General features: G+C 40.0%; 1 protein-coding gene across 1 annotated transcript in view; it reads right to left on the bottom strand.

Annotated features, from left to right (window-relative positions):
- Window positions 1-18,305, bottom strand: part of MRPS28 (mitochondrial ribosomal protein S28) — a 1,287,728-nt gene that overhangs the window by 1,268,361 nt on the left and 1,062 nt on the right. The window lies entirely within an intron of this gene.

Genomic DNA, 18,305 nt, shown 5'->3' with positions numbered 1-18,305 from the left:
GGTTGAGAGAGTGCTCAAATGATCAAAAAGGGCTGGAAATGAGCTTCCTGTAACCAAAACTTGCACAAATTATTTATTTTGCAAAGAAAATGAAATGGAGTATTTGTAAGGCACAAAACACATTATTAATCAAACGAAAAGCACGAAACGCTATTAATTAAACTAAGTGTTCGAAACCACAATATATGATAAAACTATCAGAAATAGAAAAGTATAATGAGCATGATAAGAAATTAACTGGGCATAACGAGTACAATAAAGGGAAAAATAAGCTTAAAGACTAAGGTGACTGCATTTTTTTTTTTTAGTAAAACTATTATCTTGCTTTGACCAAAGCCATTCAAAGCACAACTAAAGCTGTTCAAAGCATCTCAGAGTATGCAGTGTGTTTGCAGAGTGTGCGTTTTATTACGGTGCAAATATTTCAAAGACTTCGCTGTGTGCAAAGTACAGTTATTTTGCAAAGGGCAGTCAGTACGGCCATTTCGAAAAAGTTTCTTGTGCTGTGTGCATTTATTCAGACTGCCGCCATTTCACAGTGTTTTTTGCACTCTATAGAGTTATTTCACAAAATAGTCTTTTTGAAAGGTTCCTGTGTTGTGTACAGTTTATCTGCATTGTGCATTCATTTTGAAGTATTTCTTATTCCGAGTTTCTTCTGCTGTGTACAGTGTGTTCGAAAAGTAAGCCATTTCAAAAGTATTTCTTACACTGGCAGGGAGAGATTTTGCAAAGTACAGTGATTTTAAAGAGTTCTTGTGCTACAGAGACTTATAGCAAAGTGCAGTTATTTCAGAGCGTCTGTTGTGCTACTGGGCATAATTACAAGTTTTGACATATACTTATATGTGTATAAGTTCGTACATAATTCCAAGGACCTCCACTACTGTGTGTTGATATGGCAGAGGCGTCTCGCAGAACCAGTCCACTTGTGCTTGATCACAACACTGCAGAGAATTGGAAAGTACATGAGCAAGAGTACGATATTTTCATACAAGCAGCTTTTTCTGACAAAGATGCATGTACAAGAGCATTCATTTTGCTTAACTTAGCTGGGTCAGAGGCCACTTAAAGAGAGCGTTCATTTCTGTATGCATCAGCAGTATATGCAGGAGAAGGGGAAAACCACCATATCGTTGTATCGGCTGAATCAAGAGAGGGCCCTGAGTGCTTGAAACGTACATTTAGGGAAATGTGCAACCCCCAGACAATTGTTACATTAGAGAGGCACCTACTTTATAAAAGAGAGACCAAAACCCACGTGAAACTTTTGCAGCTTATATCACTTGACTTGAGAAATAAGGCTAAAACGAGCAGATTTGGTGATTTGACAGAGGAGTTAATAAAGGACAGGTTTGTGTGTGGTGTTAATAGTGCTGTAGTGAGAAATATTTTGCTTCAAGACAGTGATTTAATGTTGAGCAAAGCCATAGAGCTTTGTCAAATCCATGAGCTTACAGAAAAGCACACAAGTATGCTTACAAGTGACAAGAGCTTAGTTTCAGCAGCCTCTACAGCAAGCAGCATGTTGCAAGTAGAGGCAGGCCTAAACATATGGCAGCTGCAACCCCTGCAGGATTCTCAGGTAGGTCCCGTAACTTTGACAAATTCTAAGAATAGGTCAGCAAAACGGACATGTTCAGTGCAGTACAAGGGTGAATCAGCAATGACACAAGTGTAATAAAATGGAACCACTTTCAAAAGTTTTGTAAATCAAGCAAACCTCATTCAGTTATTAAGAAATGTCATTCAAAAAAGCAAGTTGTTTATGCAAAAAGTTGCAACTCTACTTCCTATGTAGATGGTGTATCATGGTCGGTGAGAAGGTTAATGCAGTTGGTTTGCTGGCAAAGAACAAAGTATTTTGTACTGGCCTGATCAATGGTAAACCCATGGAACACAAAGTAGACAGGGGTTCAAAGTGTAATGTTAATGTCAGCAGAAACATTTGCTAGATTGAGAGTTGGTGAGCAACTTAATTTGGCCAATTGTGCAAAGCTTGCTGCTTATGGAGGTGAAAAGATGCAGACTGAAGGCACAGTAGTGTTTTTATACTGTTCGGCTGGGAACAGTTACAGCTTGCAATTTTATGCAGTCATTATTAGGTCTCAGAGACAGTTTAAGAATTATTATTTTTTTTTTAACCAAAGAAGTACAACCTTAGTTTCCATGCAGAGATAAGATGCTGATAAAGATTGTATCATTTTCAAAGGTCACAAAGTTATTGTTCCTACTTCCTTACAACATGAATACATTCAGATTTTGCATCATGACCACCCAGGTTCCGAATTGCCCAAAAGAAGGGTGAGAGGACTGGTATTTTGACCTTCTCTATCAAAGGACATGGATAAAGTGCTTTCTTCTTGTTCAGTATGTAACAGTACTAAACCGTATTTGCAAAGACAGCCACTTCAGCTATGCCAGATTCCTGAACTACCTTGGTCAACAGTAGCCACTGACATATTTAAGTGGAACAATCAGCATTACTTAGTGCTGTCAGACTTTTATTCAAACTGGTTTGAGATTGATTTGCTACCTAACGTTCAGTGCTGTTATTACCAAGATGAAATGTCATTTCTCGGTCCATGGTAGTCCACACAAAGTTATTTCTGACAACGATACCCACTACACCAGTCAATTGTTTCAGAAATTTGCAAAAGAGTGAGACTTTATCCATGTTACTAGTAGTCTAGAATACCCACAATCGAACGGCCTTGCTGAACATGCAGTAGAGTGCAAAGCAATTACTAGAGAGGTAAAGCATGACAATACCAGTATCATCTTGAATTTACTTAATCTCAGAAATATACCCCATGACAACCTACTTGGCGCTCCTGCTCAGCGACTTCTATCTAGGCAAACCACAACAAACTTGCCCATCAGTTCTTGTTTGTTGGTGCCTAAAGCTAAAAACAACAGAGCAATCAAAGCCCAACTATTTAAGAAGTTTTCCTTTCAGAAGTCCGGCTATGATAAAATGAGCAGATTTCTTAGTCCGGTAAAAGGAGAGACAGTGAGGATGCAAACGGCAAAAGGCTTTGATCGAATCGGTCAAGTGAGAGGCATATGTGCCGAGCCAAGATCCTACTTAGTGGAATCTGAGGGTATAGAATACAGGAGAAACCGCAAGCATCTTCAACCAGTGCCAAACAATATCGCAGTATCGTACGTGTGATAGACTCTAGATCTCAGGGCAACCCTGACAATGTTCATACCGAAAAACATGTCTCAGTATCCATTCCTGTTCCTGATGCTATCTAAATGTCCCCTATAGTTGAACATTCCTTGAAGACAGTCCCCGTTGCTAGATTCAATTCTGATTTTTATGTTACATGATCAGGTCGTATTTCTAGACCTAGTGTGAAATATAAAACAATCATGTCCAGGTTGCTGCGTATGTGTCTAGTTTTGTATGACTGCACATCAAAGAATTACTTCTGTATAACTGTATGTCAAAAGATCATTTCTGTGTAATTGCATGTCATTGAATACTGTCATCTGGTATATGATCTATTTCTCAAAGAGGAAGGATGTAGAACAGAGCATGTGTGTGTAACTTTAAGAAGCATATCCAGATGTAGGCACGTGCATATAAATAGTGAGCACATGCACGCAAAAGTGCCATTTTGAGAGAGCAGCCAGAGCGTTAACATGTATGAGTGCAGTAGTCAGTCTGTTTGTAAGTTTAAGTTTTACAAAGCCTCATAACTGATGCTTTCGTGTATAATAAAGCGCCTTGAACCGAATCCACAACTGTTTGGCCGTTTTATCCTGACCGGACGAGCGACAAAAATCATAAAATAAATGTACAGAATTCATAAAATTATCACATAAAAGGCAAGACTTCTGAAAGGTAAATGCTTCTTTCTTAATATGTAATGTGCCGAAGACACCTCATTAGGGTCTGCAGTACCTTTCTGTGGGTATTCTATTTGACACCAGCAGCTCCTTATGAAGTCACAATACTGACTGTCAGACTTCCTCAACTAAGAGTTTCACAATCTAATAGCAGGCTACATGTAAAATAACAGGGTGGGACAATGAAATGGCATGAAGATCATTTGTCTAGAATGCACTGCAACTAAGGTATTAACAGTTACTACTTATTTTGTCATATTTTAATTAAGTGTGTGATTTACAGATTACTGAAAAGCATCACGTGAAATGACAATGGGAGATAGAAATTATACAGAATGCACATTGGAAATGTTAGCTTGTTTGTGAGATACACAGCATTTCCAAACTTATATCAATATTACTAAACCCAAGTGGCCTACAAATTACAGTATGGTATTCGAAAAACATTACATGATGCTAAAGAAAATACTTGCTATGTAACTTGTACAGGCTCAGCAATATTGGAGAGTTAAAAAAGTTTGCTTCTACATTCTGTGGAGTGTTCTGGTCTTTTAATATTGCAGAGTTGTTCAGATAGTCAAGTATGGAAATGGATATAACTTTAGCTTTTCTCAAAATGACTCAAAACTACACACGTAAACATTAACTGGTCACAGTCATGTCAGCAGTCAAGTCTGGCTGAACAGAACTACTGCTGGTACTGCTTTGCTTCAACTATTAACATTTACACAACATGGAAAACTGCATGTGAAAACCTTGTGAAAAAGTATCTGCCTTTTTTTCAGTATAACATGTAAAAAATGTGAATGCATTATCATTATTACAAAGAACATGTTTGTTTTGCTGAACACCACTGTCATTTGCACTTTGGATACATTTTCCATCCAGTGGATATTTACGGGGGTTTTTTAAACTTCAAGGTTTAGTACTCTGCCATACTTCTTGTGTCAATGTGTGTGTGTGTGTTATATGAGAGAGAGAGAACAAAATGTAATCACATCAAGTAGTTTTTAAAATAAAGAACTCGACCACAGATAGTGACAGATGAGTAAAGATCTTCATAAACTCAAGTGCTCAATGCTTCCAGTATTTTATCTCCTCCCCCTAGTGGCCAAGTGTTGTACTATGCTGATGAACACCCAATACTGCCAGGTATAACAAATGAGAGACCAGAAGCAGTAAAAATAATGGTAAGCAATTCCATGCAGTGTACTTACACGATCACCAAAAGCACATAGATAAAACCAGCTTCATTCTCAGAGTTTACATGTTATTTGACCTGTATAGCTCTGATCTATCTTTTAAGCAAAGCACTTCTTCTGAGGAGGTGCTCCTTAAAAAATAAATACATCAAATGTATGAACTCATTTGGACAACAGACATATCAAGATAAGAATATATGGCAGCCAAACATGGAGGAGCTTCATTTTTGCACTGTATGCAGCACACTACAGATGTAAAATGTATATCACTTTAATTCTCCAATGGTCTGCACAGGTTATGTTTTGGATATTTTAGCACCGAAGCAGGAAATGCTGCCAAGTGTATCATATTAAAAGCAAGTTTCTTCAGACACCGAAAGTGTGCCTATTTGCAAAAGATTCAGGACTTCATCATAACAGTAAAACTCCCACAGCTCACACATATCTAGCTACAAGTAAGGAAAACAGTTAAAATAAGTAAGTAATGAACAATTATTATCTGTATTAACTGGAAAAACTGCACAGGGATGTTTTTCAAGCACAACCATGAAAAGACTACAGAAATATCAACCATCAGGAATACATCAGATCTGTAAGCTAGGTTATCTGCTGCCCTGTGCAGTTCTCTAAACTTTTACCCTCTCTTCCCGAAGTTGAAAAAAAAAAAATAAAAATAAAGTGCTTCTTCTTTAAATTTGTATTGGCACTCAGTGAGTGCTTCATGCCTGACTGCAAATGCAATATCAGCATTCATTTATGAAGCTGCAATATCTTTGTGGCTTCATAAATCAGTGCTGGTATTCCCTTCATGTACCACTGGCACGTGATGATTGTATTTACTAACAGCATGTGCCCCCCTTTGGCCCACCTTACTTACGGCTGCAAATTACATTCCACTTTTCAGACTATTAGTGCATCAGACATTTCTAATAAAAGCTGAAAATGGTTGAAATATTAGTGAACATCAAAATTATGTTCACTTTTTGAGTTGCTCCAGCAATTTCAATCACTATGTCTGGGATTCACAGAGATACAGTGCACTTCTGCCCAAAGCTTGCACACCTAAGCTGCACTGTACAGTGAAAGGAGACACCGAATACCTAAACAAAAAACAGCATGCACACTTACTGGCAGTTAGCTGTCCCTAAGGTTATATAATCAGCCAAGTAGTAAGTAGGCAAGTGGATGTATCCATGCAGTGCATCTGTGCAGGTAGACAAAGATATGCATAACGTATACAAAACAAAAGCAAAACAACCCACAGACTGGTCATATGCTGCATAGCATGATTCTGTATGAACAGAAAATGTGAACTCTGACCACTATATCAGAATATAAAGCCATGTTTGTAATACCCAGGATGTACATGTTACTGCATCCCTCAACAAGATGGCACCACACATCCCAAACAGCCGAGCAGTCTTATATTCTATGTAGCTGCACTCCTCTGGTATCCAAACAAGACATGGAGACCTGCTAGATTACTGAAAATGAAGGAAACGGGTGTACACGAACACAGGAAAAGCAAGCAGTAGGTAACAAAGAAGGACAGCATATTAAAGTATGCAGGATGAGGGGAAAGAGGGACCCTTTAAAAAATTGGGGATGGAGCCATTTTTTTTAAATGAACAGAAGGCAATAGTGGAAGAGTGAAACGGCAAGCATGGAACAGGAAAGGGAAAAGAAGTAAGCATACAGAGGCAGACAAAACACAAACTAGCAAAGACAAACAAACAGAGGTGGAACTGCAAACTATAGAACAAACAGCTACTAAGTCATTCCTGTCGCAGATGAGATGGGGTGGCAGGTGGTATAGGTCATACCTTTCCCTGGTACCTTGAGGGTAGGGACTGGTGAGCCAAGTGAATCTATTATTCACTACAATACACTCTTCACATGGGCCATATATATGTCCATTGCTTGTTCCATTGCAGCCTCCACCACTTGCTCCAGCTGCAGCTGGGTCACTGCAGGCAATGCAGTTGGCCTATCTACTGATGAAAAGCCAAAACTTCTCCTCTACTGAGGAAATCTAAGCCCTATTACCTTTATGTACGTCAGCCTCAACCAAAGGCTGGGGTGGATCATAGTGAAATACCTGCTGGGCAAATCAGTCATCCAGAACTGTAGTGAGTACACAAATATTAAAATGAAGATTAACCTGTCACCCCTTTTATCAAGAACTAAACATATCTGACCACAAGCCACCATCCTGTGGGATTCAATACAGTTTGCATCACATCCTGCTTATGCTGAAAGAGAACATCAGGGAACAATAACTGTAATATGAGATGGTAAAACAGTACATATGGTCCAATAAGTATTTTCAACTACCTCTGTAACAGACTGCAAGCAATCATTATATGCATATACATTAAAACACATAACGAGAATATGCCACAGGCATTCAAGAGGACACACTAGGTAGTGTGCAGTCACCATGCCATGGTGCAGCATGATCCTACCTTTGAAGAGATCTTGCGGAAATCCACAGAAAATGTGCAAACATCATATGCAGTGCCAAGCCAACACCATCTGACATAAAAGATCTAGACAGTTGCATACCTAATTCCAAAGATTAACCGAACAACTTCTTGACAGTAGCAACAGCAATCCCAAATCTAAGACAAAAATAAAACAAAACACACACAAATCTAAATAAGAAAAAAAAAAACACGTGTTTACCTCTTTAACCTTCATTTCTCCTTTATGGAAATCATTGGGATCCCAATCCTGGTGATGCCTTTAGCAGAAGGCAACTCCTCAGCAAGTTCATACTTCTGCTGTAAATTTGGGAGTGTCTGATGCACATTGTAGCTTGACCATGCACTTTCTTAAAAGCACCCTAAAAGGGGCCCAGTAGGTGCTCCATGTAATAACCATGAAAGAAAAGTACAGTTGTGTTCACTTATTTATTTATTTTATTTATTTATTTCACATTTGTTCACCGGGTTAGTCCAACTGGGTAAGAAATTACCCATTTTCAGTGGAGACCCGAGGGGAAAAGCCCCGAACAAAACACACAAATACATACAAATAGAAACAAGTTAATAATATAAAGAGCAAAAACAAACTTATAGATACACTGGATAAGAAAAATAAATATAATCCAAAGAATAGTACATAGCTATATCCAAGGTCAGAAGAAGGAAAGTGCAAAAGAAGATAGGAGTAGAGGAGGAAAGAAGTGATCTAGAGGGAGGAGAAAAAAAAAGAAAAGCAGTAGGATAAAGTAAATTATATAAAGAGGGAGGGTATAGAAAGAAGAGCAGATTGGATAAAGTAAGATAAGAAAGAGGAAAAAGGTCTTAATGATAAGTCGAGTGAAGAAATGGGAATATGGAACGGGAGGAGTTAAGTAGGATGGTTACAGGTACATACATGCATGTTTTATACCCCTCATGACCTGACGTCATGGAAGAGGCAACAGCATCCGATGCAGAAATCCCAATACTCAGGTATTCGGGCCAACTGAGGGCTACCTGCAGGCAGATAACCCAAGTGTGATGACTGCAACAGTGAATACACTCAAACATCTACATTTACGGTAAGTGTACACAACTGTACTATGTTCTTCGTGTTTCACTGTTGCAGTCATCACACTTGGGTTGATTCCCAAAGCTGAGGAAGGGTGGAGGCAGTCAAGAGGTGTTGGGGCTGGCTAGCAGGCCTTGTAAGACTGCTGTAGCACATCCAGCTCTATAGTTTGAAAAAATAGGTAAGTGGTAATGCTTCGTGAAGGTGTGTACAGAACTCCAGGTTGCAGCTTCCAGGATGTCCCTGGTGGGGACCCACCTGAGAAATGCTGTAGAGGTTGAAGTAGTTCTAGTGGAAGGATTTCTGATCCCCAGAGGGGTAGGTTTTTTATGGTGCTTGTAGCAGAATTGGATGCAGTGTGCTATCTATTTGGAAATGGTTTTCTTCGAAATGGCCTTGCCCTCTGCCCCTTTAGCAAAGCTGACTAGTAGCTGGTCAGATTTTCTGAAAGGCTTAGTCCTGTCAAGGCAGAACCTGAGCTGTCTGTGCACATCCAAGGAGTGCAGGATCCTTTCCTCTCTATTCTGAGGATTAGGGAAAAAGGTTGGTAAATGGATGGATTGTTTTAAAGCCACACTGGATACCACCTTGGGCATAAAGGAACAGTTAGTCTTGAGGGAAACCCTGTCAACATGGAAAATAATGCAGGGCTCCACCGCCACTAGTGCCTGTAACTCAAACACTCTTCTTGCTGAAGTAATAGCTAGAAGTAAGGCTGTTTTCCATGAGAGGAATTTTAACTCTGCTGAAGCAGCAGGTTCAAAAGGGGGAAGTGTGAGCTTTTCCAGTACAAAGTTAAGGTCCCAGGCCGGGGTGGGAGCTCTCCTAGGGGGCCTTAAATTGTTAGCTCCTCTCAGGAACTGCTAGATGAAAGGGTGAGAAAAGAGAGGAGGCTCAGTACTCTAATGAGCTGAGATGGCAGAGGCATGAATATTAATGGATGAGAAGGATAGGCCTCTGTGGAGGCAGCTCTGCTAGGTAATCAAGGATTTCAGGTAAGTTGGGCACAGTTGTGTCCTTTCCTTGAGACTGACTCCAAGAACAATATTTTTTCCACTTTTCAGCATAGGATTTCCTAGTACTAGGCCCTCTGGCCTCAAGGATGACATCCAGCACCTGTTTGCCGAGGGATGCTGGTGGTGTATTCATGGGATAAACCAGGCTGCAAGGTTTAGGGTTTGCAGCTGTTGATGCAAAATCTGTCCCTCCTGCTGGGATAGCAGGGAAGGTGTCTGATGTAGGTGTCAGGGTGGCACTGCTGTCAGACTGTGTAGGAGTGGGTACCAGTGCTGGCGTGGCCAGTCTGGTGCAATAAGGATAGCCCTTGGCCTGTCCTGTTTGATCTTGAGTAGTACTTTTGAGAGGAGGGGCAGAGGAGGAAAGTCATAAATTGAGAGATTTTCCCATGTAAAGGATAGGGCGTCCACCTTCCACGCTCTGCTGCGAGGGTTCCTGGTGCAAAATTTGTTCAATTGGTGTTTTTTTTTTTTGGGGGGGGGGGCAAAAAGATCCACTTCCGGAGTTCCCCACCTCTGGGTTAGAAGTTTGAATGAGTTGAGTTCCATTTTCCACTGGTGAGGGTCCAGTAGATTTCTGCTTAAGCCATCTGCCAGTGAATTTTGCTTGCGTGGCAGGAACTGAGCTTGTAGGTGCACGTGGATGCTCAAGGCAGTGTTCCACAGAGCTATGGCTAACCTGCAGAGTGGGTAAGAATGAGTCCCGCCCTGCTTGTTTATGTACCACAAAACTGTGGTGTCGTCTGTCTTTATCAGGAGCTGTCCTGGAAGGATAAGGTATTTAAAGACGGTCAGAGCATTCTGTACAGCTAGCATCTCTTTTTGATTGATATGCATGGGAATTTGCTCTGGGCTCCATTTGCCTTGAATGCATTTGCCTGCAATGTTAGCCCCCCCTCCATGCATAGTCTGATGCATCTGTTGTCAGGGTTTGGGCGACGAGGGGTTAAGTGAAAGAAGTCCCTTGTTGTGGTTGCATGCTTCTGCCCACCAAAGGAACTCTGCCCTTAGACAAGGTATGATATGAGTCACTGTTTCCAGGTCCTGAGAATGTTGACACCAGATACTTTTTAACTACCACTGAAGTTTCCTCATATGCAGTCTTGCATATGTTATTAGCAGAATGCATGAGGCCATGAACCCTAGGGCTTGCAGTATTTTCCATGCAGATAGCTGGGTTTTTTTGCCCATTAGTTTGAAATAGTTTGTCAGATGGACCTGCTTTTCTGGAGTGAGGAATGCCATCTAGGAAGTTGTGTTCAAGCTTGCTCCCAGGAATACAACTGGTTGGCTGGGCACCAGCTGTGATTTCTTTTCACTGATGTGTATTCCAGTGAAGTTAGAAGTCTTTTTACAAATGCCAGGTGCTGAAGTAGCAATTCCTTACTGCCTGTCTGAAACAGGCAATCGTCCAAGTATGGGTGGATTTGAATATTTCTCTCTGCAGTATGCAATATCTGGAGCCAGGCATTTTGTGAATACTCTGGGCACAGTAGATAAGCCAAAGGGAAGTGCAGAGAACTTATAGTGCATAGAGCCTGCCCTGAAATGTAGATATTTCCTGCAAGACTCCCTTATGGGGATGTGCAGATAAGCTTCTTGTAAGTCTAGGGTGACTAATCAGGCATCCTTGGTTAGCATAGGAAGAAGCTGTTGCAGTGTAAGCATTTTCAATTTTGGCACCACCAGAAAGGTGTTGAGAATTGCTAGATCCAGGATAGGGTGCCAATAGCTCTCTTTTCTGGGCACCACGAACAGTCTGGAGTAGAAACCCTGTCCCCTTTGTTCCACTGGAACAGATTGAATAGCCCTGATATGGAGAAGGGAAAGTACTTGCTTTTGAGCCTTTGCCCACTGGTTTGGAGGAAGGGCAGAATCTGTATCCCTGGGATACAATGTTTAGAACCCATCCATCCTGGGAAGGATAACTGGAAAGTTATTGTGAACTTTTTCCATAAGGGGTGGCTTATCCCTCCCTGGTTTTGAGGTGGAAACACTCCATTGTTTAGATCTCTGCATACCCTAAGACTGTAGTCTTGGTGGTCTGTTTCCCCTGGGTTTGGGCTGAGAAGGCCTGAGAGGGACTGGAAAGGACCAGTTTTTCGAAGGCCAATACCTACTGAATCTAGGTGGCTGCATCTGTAAGAAATCTTTGACTGTTTGCACAGATTTAGCTTTTTCTAAGAACAACGTCTGCTTTTGTGCCAAACATACACTCCTGATTTAATGGAGCTTCTAATAATTTTGTTTTGACATAGTCAGGCAAGACTTGTTCTTTTAGCCAAGTATGCCTTCTCAGTACCAACCCAGTGACAGCAGCCCTGCAAGATGCTTATAAGGCATCAAACCCACATTGCAAAGTATGTTTACTAACTTGGTTTGCAGAATGCATTAACTCTTGTAAATCTTTATTTTCTGCACAATCTGGAAGTAACACTATTTTTTGTTTAATTAGTTCCATAATATGTTGCTGGTACTTCAACATGTGAAACTAGCAATTCAAAGCCCTGACTGCAAGAGTTGCAGAGGTACATACCTTCTTACCCTGTCTGAAGGGGTAGGGTTTTTGGCTGTAGTAGCCTTAATGCCTTTAGGTCCCTGGGAAATTGTCTCTGGATCCGCAGTAGGATTCTTAAAGAGAAATTTGTGAGAATCAGGTATTCTGTAGTACCTGTCAGGTTTTCTAGGAGCTGGTGGTAAGGTGTCAGGAGTAAGACTGTACTCCAAGAAGACATAGTCTACAATATCCATGACAGGGGGTATAGCTAGTGGCTTGTGCTGAGGCAAATCTAAAAAGACCCGAGTCTCTTTTTGGACTGAGGATAGTCCTGGCATTCCCAGTGGAAATGGTCTCTTAAGGTATGCAAGGTTTCACCAAAAGAGAAATCCTCTGGAAGGGAGGCAGAGGTAATGGATTCCTCTGCATATGAATCCTCATAGGTAGATAAGGGTATGTCCTGGCAATCAGAAGGGTCAGAGTCAGACTCCTGGTCTGTAGAATCAGAAGGAATTTCAATTCTTTCTCTTTTGGCAGAGGAAGGCTGGCTTCCCCTAATTAGAGTAATACGTTCTTCAGCCAGTCTAAGCATTTGTTTTTGTGGCATGGGAAGATGAGCATGTGCTTTGGACGTCGGTTTTCTAGGCATAGTGCAAACTCTGGGCCTGAGAAACTCAGTAGTTTTAGTAGGAAATGAAATTGTCGATTTAATATGAATATCGGTAGGCCGAAATACACCCTCAGAAGCCAGTGCCTGCACAGCGGCTCCGGACCCATCCAAGGTAGAGACATCCGCAGGTTCCATAGTCGAAAAAGCATCTCGCGGCATACAGTACTCAGAATGGGTCGCAGCAGAGGCCTGCGAATCTGTAGAAGCAGGCATCAGGGGCTGCAAAGGTGCCTCACTGAGTACCGGTGGACTGGCAACAAGCTTAACAGAAGCATCATCGGCAGTTTTTGACCTATGCAGTCTCTGTCTTTGTGCTTTTTCGAAAGATCAGTAGTCAGATGGCTTACCGAAGCCATTTCGGAATACGGAGAACGAGTGCGAAAGAATTTGGCAACAAAAATAGCCCGACGATGAATGGTTCAAGCATTAAACAAGACACAAAACCAACAGCTAGGGACGTCATGGTCTGGGCCTAAATAGGTGATGCAGTAAGAATGAAAATCTCTGTGACGTATTTGTTTTCCACAGGCAAGACAATTGTTAATTTTTTCTGACATCGGTTAGAGCAAGAAACAGAAGAATCCCCAATGGGGTACTTAGCTTTAGAAGACTTCAGGTCTGAAACTCGAAAAAACAAAAAATTTCAGGTAGCGGCTGACCGGCACTTGCGAACTGTTTTGGGCTACTTCTCAGCAAGAAAGACTGATGTAATGGTGTCGGCTGCATGTTTTATACCCCCGATGACCTGACGTCATGGAAGAGGCGACAGCATCAGACGCAGAAATCCAAAGACTCTGTTATACGGGCCAATTGAGGGCTACCTGCAGGATAACCCAAGTGTGATGACTGCAACAGTGAAACACGAAGATCAGAAGAGTATTATATGGCACTACCTCACACACCATGAAAGCACTCTCTGCTAAGTACTACTAGCAGAAACTGTCATTCTCTTACATTACCTTTGAAATTGTGTCATTTTCACAAAGTACAAGATGGTGATCTGCGACTCATACCTAGAATGGTATTTCTGCAGTCCAACCACTTACCAAGTAGCATCTCACATGTATCCACAAAGATATTCACCACGGACTTGCAGCCCCGAGCTGTCACAGTGAGCTCAAGCAGTAGGCTATAAGTTATACCGTTGGTGTACCACAGAAAAATACAGACATTCATAGACATAAGTACTTCTGAACATAATTTGCCCAAGTGTCATGCAGATAGGTACAAAACATGCACAGTTCAGCAGGCATGATCCATGTTCTAGACTAAGCACAGATTTGTAAAGACATGCTGCATATTTGGGCAGTGGTAGAAGCAACAGCAGCAGCATTACTTGGATCTATATGCAATCTGAAGATGTGTACGGTTCTCAAGTGTGTAAAGAGTTTTCTCTACATAAGAATGTGCACACTTCTACTGGAATTCATTATTACTGAAAGCTGGCAACAGGAACAGGTGCATGTGCAATGTCTCTTATTTGCAGAGGGTTCCAGCAACAAAGAAGTCCACAATAATCAGAACAACCTGTCTGTCTGTACATGCATGTCATGTTTACATAACTGCTATTAGCTGTCAAATGTATGTCCTGGCCTATGGTGTGGTATACAATCAGCCATATAACCACAAAGTGTCCTCATTTGCCATATTACAGAGAGACAATACCTCCAGTGGTTAACAGACTTGCCACAACTCTTAGGAGAAGGATTCCTGCCTGACCCTGTAAATACCTGTTGGCATGAACACCTGGTGTCTGTATTCTCACAAATGTCCCTATAGTTGTTGTAGACTTACCTTCACAGCTGTCTCTAAGTACAGTGCAGTTTTACAAGGTCAGTTTGATTTGATTTTAATTAATTTATCACTTTTAGGGAGAAAAATACAGATGTGACAATAACAGACCCACTGTACAGAAAGTTTGTATATTCTACTGTAATGAATTAGTGCTGGAAATAAAGTAGTTGGAATAATAAGCACATCTATGAAGATCCACTGATAGACAATGATTCATTAGTTTGACATTACTTTTATTACACTGTATGCCAAACACTATACACCTTGCTAAGACTCTTATTCTGTTCCATCTTAAATTACCTTTCACCTGAATACAGATGTGTTTGTTTATTGGTTTGTCATCAGAGTAGCTAATTGTGCGACATTCTTGTTACTTTGTAATAAAGTCTACTGCTGACTACAGAAAAAACATGCCTACCCTCTACAAACCGTGTCTTCCCTATACTGCATCATTAGAAAGCATAGTTGGATGCCCTGGAATCAAGAAGTAACTGGACAGTTGCTCAGAATACAGTAAACAGAAACACCAATTTATTAAACTTAAAAAATGCAGGCTTACTGAAATAACTAAATAAAGGGCTACTCATTTTAGAATAAGAAAGCCTGCTTTACAAGACAAGGTCATAGTCATAACAAAAAGAAATGGAAAACAAACTTTGCACTTGATCTTTATGTGCTATAATATAGTGCTGCACTTGGGCTGCAATAACCCTGAGCACTCTTGCTAAATGCAAGGTCAATATCTTTGATGCGCTTTGTCCTTTTTTAGTCAGGAGCAGGAAGCTCTATATGACTTGCAACTCTTTTAACCTTGCATAAATTTTAATATCATTAGGACCTTATTTTGCTCCCCAGTTTTATTTGCATGTCATTATAAAGTAATTTGCATATATATTCTGATGTGTATTTGAGCTGACTGCACAGAAGAGCAACACTGAAACAGGCTGAGAGTCAAATGTTTAGAAGCTGCAAGGTTGTGTCCCCCCCCTGCCCATGTTATACACTGTAGCGCCGCTGTACATAAAAAACAGCCACCTTATCCATTCTGTTATACTGCAGTGTGTCACACAGCTTGTTATACTGTTTCTCTTGCACATTAATTAGGATGCAACAACAAAGACTGATCTTGCTTACTTTGCTGTTATCCGCATAAAACATCTGTGTTTTCATTTTTCTATAGTACTTACAGCCAATAAACTATACCACCAAACCAGCATTTCCTTGTAATCTTCATAAAAGATTCTCTAGCTTTGCTCTCAAATTTACATTCAAGCAAAAAAAAAAAGTCTGAAGGTGTACTTTATCAGTGTAAACACCTTAAGCATTTTTTCACTATGTAATGATCTGTCTGTTCAAATGATGCAGTATAACTGTACTCCACAATGTAAACCATGCAGCACAAAGGCACTAGATAGAACCTGTTTCTATTAGTGTCAGCATGCTTTTTTTTTTTCCATAATAAATTTTTATTGAAATATATTTTCCAAAAACATTACAAAAATACAATAAACATCACACACATAAATACACTGTAAAATACTACAAACCATTTATACAATATCTACATGAAATGCTTCCTATATTTAATATATTCCTAAAATCAGTATCATGCTAATATAATATTGAAGACCTTTTCCCATATTTTCGGGTTATTAATATTTTTGTTAGTTTGTTTCAGAAGTAATTTATGTGCTAGTATATGCTTTATAGCCACAAGCTTAAAATTATTCCATGATGTCTTATGTGGTTCTAGCCAATTTGTGGCTATATAGAGTTTCATCAGCAAAAAAATATTCATACAAATAATAGTTTGCGATCTGGAAAGCTCTCTTGGAGGAATGTGTAGAATCATAAATTCCCATGACAGTGTAGAACTTTGATAACCTATCTTTTGCAGTTGTACTTTAAGAGAGTTCCAAAGTTTATATATGCATTTACAACTCCAGAACATATGAAGAAGATCCGCTGTTTGATCTGCACAGTATGGACAAATTGGAGAATTCCTAGGGTTAAATTTATGTAATCTAAGATGTGTGTAATATGCATTGTTTCAAATCATCTAGTGTCAGCATGCTTCTATTCAATATTATAACTTAGAGACTGATGCTACCATACACACAGTGCAGTGTAGGGCAGGCCTTCTAAAAAAGTTACAGCAGCAAGTAAAGCCACAGCTGACTCTCTCAGTCACACTTGAAGAGCATAAAAGAGATGCAGCAAGTATAAATGAGGTTTTGCACAGATAAAACAGACCGCTGACTTGTCCAGCTGAAGTGCGCAGCAACCTTTCAAGGTTACAAGTTGAAATTTTAGCAGTGGAACAAAATAAAAAGAAATACAGCAGTCAATATGAAAATCTTGTGCTAGCATTTAAGGTGGTTGTGTGACTCCTGTACAACTATTGAATTATGGCAGCTTTTGTATAACAGAGACTAAATCAATAAAGTCAATACTTAACAGTTTTATACTTTACTCTATACTCTGAGCAACTAAAAAATAATTAAACCTCTGATTCATAGTTTCATATGGAAGGCAAGCATAGGAAAGCACACTACAAATTCAACAAGCACACACACTGAATGCTAAATCATCTAATTATGCAAACACAAATACCCTTGCATCCCTGAGAATGGGCATCAACACCATGACAACATAACTGTACTGACCTTGTGGGATCATTCATATATTACCCTTCTAACTGTGACTGCGGCACAATGCTACAAAAACGTTTCCAAGAAATGGCCTTCCTGAACTGATATGCAATCATAACAGCTTAAAGTTCAAAGCTGAAGAATTCAAAACATTCACAAAGCAAAATGTTACTATACATTTTACATGAGCATCACATTAGCCAGCAAAACATTTGTAAAGGCATTTAAGAATGCCACTAAAGTCATACGTTCTGATGGTAATTCACTACACCACTAGATAGAAAATGTCATTTTTACATACTGAAACCATGAACACGCAACCACTAATAACATCAACACTGCAGTTCTTGAACAAGTACAAAACAAGCAATCTCAGATTCTGAATTAAAATTAAACAAACAGAAATGTTACTAATGGTTTACATGTGGTAGCACACATCTGTAGAATTGATTAGTGGCAGACAAGGCAAACTACATCAAAATAAGGGCCTCTATTGTTCACAGCTGGTGTAGGAGATAACACTCAGAAAATGCATGCAGACAAGACTGATAGTACCCACCTTCCAAAAACTCTAACATCAATTACAAGATAACCAATCTGACAACAGACAAGATGAGAACAGACATGGATACCAATAGCAATACCCACATAAGTATGGATATTAAGTGGCACAACAAAGGACAGATGGTTGACTAAGGTTATACCTTAACCAGGATGATCTCCATGGTCATGAATCTAGAAAGGCAGCAGACAAATCTCACCAGCACTGTGTGATGACCAGTTTTGTTCCCCAAGAAAAAAGGATTTTGAGTGAGATCATCACACAGCCCAGACAAAGTAATACAGAAACAGTTATGTAATGTACTAATGTCATTTATGACTCCAACTCAAATAGTTCTCATAGTGGTCAACAACATAAAAGACAGCAGCTCAAGCACAAAAAAATAGATGCCAACCAAATAATTAATACAGCAAACAGGGCTATGCTACCCCATACACTACAATAAAATTTTTGAGCAAACAAAACTAACAAGCTTTCAAATGAAATCTTGCCCTTCCATTGGGTCTAAAGACCTAAAG

This window comes from Protopterus annectens, chromosome 3.part0 (genome assembly GCF_019279795.1).
Source record: "Protopterus annectens isolate FY-2018-M chromosome 3.part0, PAN1.0, whole genome shotgun sequence".
In the NCBI taxonomy this organism is placed as follows: Eukaryota; Metazoa; Chordata; order Ceratodontiformes; family Protopteridae; genus Protopterus; species Protopterus annectens.
This window is presented reverse-complemented; position numbering and strand designations above follow the sequence as displayed.